We start from the raw sequence: 6,462 nt of genomic DNA on the forward strand, positions 1-6,462 counted from the left end.
TGGTGGTTATGTGAAAGAGGGGATGTGGTGGGGGTGCCAGGTGGAGCTCTATCATCCCCCAAAAGGATTTAAATCACGTTTAGTTCCATGAGACCTTAATCCAGTCTTTTGACTACCTGGAGCCCCATCTACAAAATGGGTTTATAGGGTTACCATGGTGATCAATCATCATTATGGCTAATACGTATCTGTGCCGGGCACTGCACTGACTGCTTTATGTAGATAGTCTCTGTAGGTTCTCGCACAGCTCTATCAGGCTGGGCTGGCGTTATTCCTCTTCTACAACAGAGGGCATTTAAGGAAGATGTCATTTGGCTAAAGTCACAGGGCTAGGAAATGGCAAATCCAGAATTCAGTGCAGGCTCTTTGGTTTCAGGCCCTTCACCTCACTAACCTGGCTGGTCATGCCTAATAACTAACACTCATTGGCCACTTAATAAGGAGCAGGCATCATTGTAAGCATTTTACACAGATTCATTCATTTAATCACTATAGCCGCCCTATATAACATGATGGGTGATTAATATGAAAGATGAGGGCACTCAGGCACAGAGAGATGTGCTAACTTATTCTAAATCTACTGCCAGAAATCCAGTCCAGGCAGGATGACTTGAGAGCTAGGACTCTTTAAAAAAATAAACAAAAAAGTTTTTTCTTAAAAAAATTAAAGTGTAGGGACTTCCCTGGTGACGCAGTGGTTAAGAATCCGCCTGCCAATGCGGGGGACACGGGTTCGAGCCCTGGTCCGGGAAGATCCCACATGCCGCGGAGCAACTAAGCCCGTGTGCCAAAACTACTGAGCCTGTGCTCTAGAGCCCGTGACCCACAACTACTGAGCCCGTGTGCCACAACTACTGAAGCCTGCGCGCCCTAGAGCCCGTGCTCCAAAAGAGAAGCCACCGTAATGAGAAGCCCGCGCACTGCAATGAAGAGTAGCCCCCACTCCCCGCAACTAGAGAAAGCCTGCGTGCAGCAACAAAGACCCAACGCAGCCAAAAATAAATAAATAAATAAATAAATAAATTTATTTAAAAAAAATAAAATAAAATAAAAAAAATAAAAATTAAAGTGTAACATACATACAGAAAAGTGCAGAAATAAGAAATGTTTAGCTCAGTGAACATTCACATAGTTAATACACTATGTAACTAAATAATAAACATTACCTGTACCCCATAAGACCCCTTCCAGTGATTATTCCCACCCTCCTCCCCAAAAGTAACCTGATTTCTAAAACCATAGATTAGTTTTGCCTGCTTTTGAATAATAGAATCATACAGTATTAATCTGTTTAATATGTGATTCATCTATGTTACTGGGTGTAGCGATAGTTTATTCAATTATAGGTATATCTATTCTACTATGGATTCCAATGTTTGGCTGAATAATGCCGCTATGAATACTCTTATACATGTGTTTTGGAATACACACAAATAAACACACACAGACATTTCTATTGGGTGTATTCTCGGGGTGGGATTGTTGGTTGCTTCCAAGTGGTTGTACAAGTTTGTTTTCTTGCCAGCATTGTACGAGAATCCCCTTACTCCACATTCTGGTACTGTCAATATTTAAAATTGTTACCAAGTCTGGTGGAGGATATGTAGTAGTATTCCATTATGTTTTTCCATATGTATTTATTAAATGAGGTATAGCCAGAAGGAAGCACTCTGTACAGCTTCTCATAACAATCTCATGAGGTTGGTATGGTTGTCAACCCTATTTTGCAGGTGAGGGAATGGAGGCCCCAGTTACTCCTTTTCCCTTTTCTTTCTTGCAGTCCACTCACTTGCCCTTTGGGGGGGGGTCTTCCTCACTTTTCCCCAGTGGTGTTGGGATGTCGGTTACTAGGCTTGGGAAGCTCCTCTGACCAGGGTGTTCTCCTGGGTGGGGAGAAGAGGAAGGCTGGGGTGAAGTGGGCAGGGGTGGGGAGGAGAGAAAAGGGTGAGACATCAAGCCTGATGTGAGGGACCAGGGCTCTTGGCTCTGGACGTGGGGTGATGGGGCCAGAAGAGAGGTCTGGGACTAAGCAGAAGGTGAGACTGGGGCTATTTGTGAACTCCTAGTGCTGGTAGGGAGAGGGCGACGCGGGCTTCACAATTCAATGAGTTCTCCTCCCCCCATTTTACAGATGGTAAAACTGAAGCCGAGGAAGGGCAAGTGGCCACAAAGCTGGCAAGTAGCAGAGCAGGATGGGCTGGAGATATGAAACTGGATCCTGGCCAGCCCAATGGCAGATGGGCTCTCTTTTCCCCACTCTCTCCCCTGCCCGGGTGTTCACTTCTGGAGCTGCATGACCTGCGGGAAGGACTCAGGCTCTGTCCTCTGGACCAGACCTCCCTCTGTGCTGTGGAGTCTTTGTGGACATCCTTGCTCTCCTGACCTGGTCTAGCCAAGTGTGGGGCACTGGTGGGCAAGGAGGCAGCCATACTGAGGTGCCATTGCTCAGCCCACACCTGGGGCGACTACGAAGGATGTCGTATCGGGGGCTTGGACATCAGCCAACAGGGAGGGAAGCTGAGCTCCCTATTCGGTGTGGGCACGGTGGACAGTCCAGGGCAGCTAGGGAGGGCCTGGGAAGCCAAAGTTATGGGGAGGCCTGGGGCCCCGTCCCATGTCAATGCCCCCTCTGCTCTGATCCCCTATACCCAGCTTGCACGCTGTACCATAGTCTTTTGCTCTTGGCATTTGCTTAGAATGCTTCCGACCAGCTGTTTTGGAAGGCAGTAAAACATAAGGGTTAATCATACAGACCCTGGAGCCAGATTGCCTGGGTTCACATCCCTGATCTTCCACTTACTTGTTGTGTGACCTTGAGTAAGTTACATACCTCTCTGTGCCTCACTTTCCCTATCTTAAAAAGGGGATAATGATAGTGACCACTTCATGAGGTTGTTGTGAAGGGGACACAGTGAAGCGCTTAGAACATGTCCAGTGTATGGTCCATGCTCATTAAATGTTAACCTTCATTATTATGTACATTTTGCCTACTCCATCCTATGAGATGCTCCCTGGGGCAAGCCCATCAGATCGGGGGTTCCCTGAGGACAGGACTGTGTCTTTCCCTTGGGAATAGAGCTCTTTTTCTTATTGATTCTTTAAGAAGCCCAGCTGGAGCCCAGTAGACGTTTGATACTGAGCTAACAAGGGAGCTAGCGAGACTCTTTCTAAGCAACAAGCCAGTGAGGGTGTGGGGTGGAAGAGGCTGAAGGGAGCGAGGATTTTCACCCCTCCATTAGGAGCATCTTCCTGGCCCCACCCCGGGTGTTCAGGAGGTGAGGGACAGACAGGAATGCTGAGGGGGGGGAGGAGTTCCTTTTACCCGTAGATCCCTGGGCTGGGGAAGACCACAGAGAAGGAGAACCAGGTTTCTGCCTCTGGGGGGCTCCCAGTCGTCAAATAGGCAGCAGTCAGGTGGAGAAAACCAATACGCAGCATCTGCTTCTCATTCCTCGGGTTCCAAAGCCCTTTCTCTTCCATTATCTCACTTTTTCTTGCAATCATCCTGTGGGGCAAGCCCAATTATTATCTCTCTCTCTCTCTCTTTTAACATTAAGTGTGTGTCCAAAGTCACAAAACTCTTTTTTTAAAATTGAAGTATAGTTAATTTACAATGTTATGTTAGTTTCTAGTGTAACAAAGCTCTTAAGTGTCTGTGCTGCAACTCGAACCCAGGTCCAGTGACTCCAAATCCCATGCCCTTTATATACAGCCTCTCCCAGACACCAGCAGGCCAGAGGAGGAGGAGATACTAAACCCAGTCCACTGGGAACTTCTGGTCTGGTGGGGGACACACAGATCCTGCCACCGGGGGATCTCCAGCCACTTGGAGAAGTTAGTTTCCACCAGGGAGGTACAGGAGGGAGCAAACACTTGGTGCCTACTGTTTGCTGGGTACTGCACGGGCCACTCTTTCTTTCTCTCTCTTCCCTCCCCACTCGTCTCTCTTTCTTACCATTTTCCAGGTAAGGACAGGAATAAAGACGCAGACGTAGAGAATGGACTTGAGGACACAGGGAGCGGGAAGGGTAAGCTGGGACGAAGTGAGAGAGTGACATGGACTTATATATACTACCAAATGTAAAATAGATAGCTAGTGGGAAGCAGCCACGTAGCACAGGGAGATCAGCTTGGTGCTTTGTGACCACCTAGAGGGGTGGGATAGGGAGGGTGGGAGGGAGATGCCAGAGGGAGGAGATATGGGGATGTATGCATATGTATCCTGATTCACTTTGTTATACAGCAGAAACTAACACACCATTGTAAAGCAATTATACTCTAATAAATACGTTAACAAAAAAAAGAAAGAAAAACAAAGTGAAGCTCAGTGAAGCTCAGAGAGTAACTTGTTTCAGGTTCCCCGGTGACCTTGGTGGCAAAACTGGGATAGAATCCAGGTTAGCCTGATGCTACCTGTGTTTGTTCGTCTAGCATGGAAGACCGTTGGCTCAAGGGTCACCTCCTCCATGAAGTCTTTCCACGCCCTGGATGTTGAACTGACCATTTGTGCCTCTGGCCCACCCTGCCCCCTATAAACACCCCCAGGGCACCTGCACTTATTTTATTCATATGTCTGTCTCCCCTCACTAGGCAGTAAGCTCCGTGAGGGCGGACAGTGGTCTCGGCCCTGTCTGGATCCCCTGGATGTAGCAGAAAGCCTGCAGACAACAGGTGCTCAGTAAAGGTGGGTTGCATGAATGGTGGGGAGGCCTCCTCGTGTTCATTTTCCTGCCTCCCAGGAATTATCCTAGATGGTGATGGGGGTGAGCCCGAGGATGGAATGGGGGGGCTGCTGGGGTAGGAGTGGGGGCATCTGTCTCACCTGGAAACCTGTCCAGATTTCCTACACTCACCCGCACTCATGCTTCATCGCCAGTTCTGCCCTCCTTCCTCCATGTCCCAGTACCTTTATCCCTCCCAGGTCTGCGGTCTAGGAGACAAGTCTGGCATTGGGATCAGAACTATTCTTCCTGGTCCCATTTTATTCTCACGAGAGCTTCAAAAGCTAGGCTAGGTGGAGATGACCTACCTCCATTGCAGTTAGGGACATTCGAGCTCCAAGGGGTGGTGTCCAAGTTCACACAATAAGTTTGTGGCAGAACTGGGTCCAGTGATGGTGAAGGATGGGGAGGGGGCTGGGGGCAGTTTTCTGAATCAGGGACAGGCCAGGCTTCCCCCAGGGACTTGAGGATCCTGGTTCTCTTTACCCTTCTCCAAGGCAGATGGGGCAGAAGAGACCCCAGTAGTCCATGAGCTGGCGCGGAGAGAATCCCAGACTCTTGTCCTCAGCCATAACTCTCCAGCCCTTCTGCAGTCTTTACGGTTGCCAGTAGGGGCCGTCAGTTTGCAACTTTTGGTTCTGCCCCTGCAGGTCCAGCTTCTAGCCCCTCTTCCTCCTCTCACCTGGACAGTCTGTACTTGCAGAAAGTAGGAGAGGGCCCAATCCCTGTGAGACTGAAAAACCCCTGCCGTGGGAGAGGAAGCAGGAAGAGGGTCTCTGATCTGCACTTCAGCTTGGCTGCCCTTCAGCTTTTAGGCCAAACCAAAAAAATCCACAGTAGGTCACCAGGTATGCCTGGACAGGCACCCTTACCCTGAAATCAGCTCCAGGATAGCAGAAAGTTTTGTGGGGGAGGATGAGTCAACCCTGGGGGGGACCTGAGAGACCACCTAGGAGAGGAGTCCCTTCTCCAAATGCTACTCTAGAACCCCTCCCAATCCCAGCAGGACTGAGGCAAAGGGTAGGGGATACGGGCACCAATAGGATCTCACAGAGGGCCTAGCCACCCCTGACACTAGCCCAAATAGCACTGCTGGGTGAATTAGAAAAAGGCACCCCTTTCTCAAAACGCTTGAGTGCCATCTGCTGGAAAACAGTCACAACAGCTATACAAGTCTACAATGACTACCAGAGAAATGGTGCCCCCTGGAGTTGTGCAATGCGCAATTTGCACGTGAGAGTGGCAGTCTCCTCAGCTGATATCCCTCTGGGAGTGGGTCTGGGCAGTAGAAGCAAACATCCAGGAAGGAGCAAGCGTCTTGGCACCTCCCTCTTCGGGTACGAGTTCTGTTGATGCCATCCTGTGTAAGGCAGAGGGGACAGGGGCCCAAATGAACCCTGCGGAGATTGGGGGCAGGGGCAGGTTGGAAGGGGCAAGTCGGGAGAGAGCCTATCAACCTCTTAGGGCCATGCGGCCCTTCTGGGCCCCCTTTCCCCTCCTCACCAGACTTGGTCTCCAGCGGCTGAGGCTGGAAGCACTCGAGCGGGGTGGGAAGGACTCTGGCCAGGGAGACTGAATCCCCGGAGCTGGGAGTCCGGGCTAGGAGGCCGCCGCGCTCTCAGTGCGGGGGGACTGCGGGGCCATCTCAGTGGGGTCCGGGGAGAATCCTCCAAGGTCGGGGGAGGGGGCCACGGAGCCGCCCCTTCGCTTTCGCTCGCCCTTCGCTGCCCTCTCGGGCTCC

This window comes from Balaenoptera borealis (assembly GCF_965194805.1).
Source record: "Balaenoptera borealis genome assembly, chromosome: 20".
In the NCBI taxonomy this organism is placed as follows: domain Eukaryota; kingdom Metazoa; phylum Chordata; class Mammalia; order Artiodactyla; family Balaenopteridae; genus Balaenoptera; species Balaenoptera borealis.